Below are 793 nucleotides of genomic sequence, written 5' to 3'. Positions count from 1 at the left end.
TTCTTTTATTTCATGGTCAGTGCTTTTTTCTATTGTCTTATTTAACAAATCCTTGCCCACCCAAGGTCAGAAAGAAACTCATAGATATTCTTCAAAAGTTTTGCTTTTGGGCCGGGCGCGGTGGCTCATGCCTGTAATCCTAGCTCTCTGGGAGGCCGAGGCGGGCGGATTGTTTGAGCTCAGGAGTTCGAAACCAGCCTGAGCAAGAGCGAGACCCCGTCTCTACTAAAAATAGAAAGAAATTAATCGGACAACTAAAAATATATAGAAAATACTAGCCGGGCATGGTGGCGCATGCCTGTAGTCCCAGCTACTCGGGAGGCTGAGGCAGGAGGATCGCTTGAGCCCAGGAGTCTGAGGTTGCTGTGAGGTAGGCTGACGCCACGGCACTCTAGCCCGGGCAACACAGTGAGACTCTGTCTCAAAAAAAAAAAAAAAAGTTTTGCTTTTGACATTTAAGTCCTGATCCATCAGGAGTTGATATTTATGTATTTTGTGAAATAGGAATCGAGTTTCTTTTTAGAAATAGAAACAAATCCTTACGGGAAATATGGATAAAACCTTCTCTGGCTCAATTTCCTTCCTGCTCTGCCACGCCACGTCTGAGGTACGTCGCAGTCACACACGCGAGGGTCTGGTTCTGGGCGCGCCGTTCTACTGCGTTGGTAATGAACGAATTGCTGCCCTGCTGTTCGATCCCACAACTTCAAGGGTCCCAGCACCAGCGTGGGCAGCTCCGCTCTGACGTTCTTCTCCTGCAGTGCCTGGGCCCTTTGCTCTCTCATATAAACTT

Source organism: Propithecus coquereli, unplaced genomic scaffold (genome assembly GCF_000956105.1).
Source record: "Propithecus coquereli isolate 6110/MARCELLA unplaced genomic scaffold, Pcoq_1.0 Scaffold142, whole genome shotgun sequence".
NCBI lineage: Eukaryota > Metazoa > Chordata > Mammalia > Primates > Indriidae > Propithecus > Propithecus coquereli.
The sequence above is the reverse complement of the archived record's forward strand: the minus strand, read 5'-3'. Positions refer to the sequence as shown.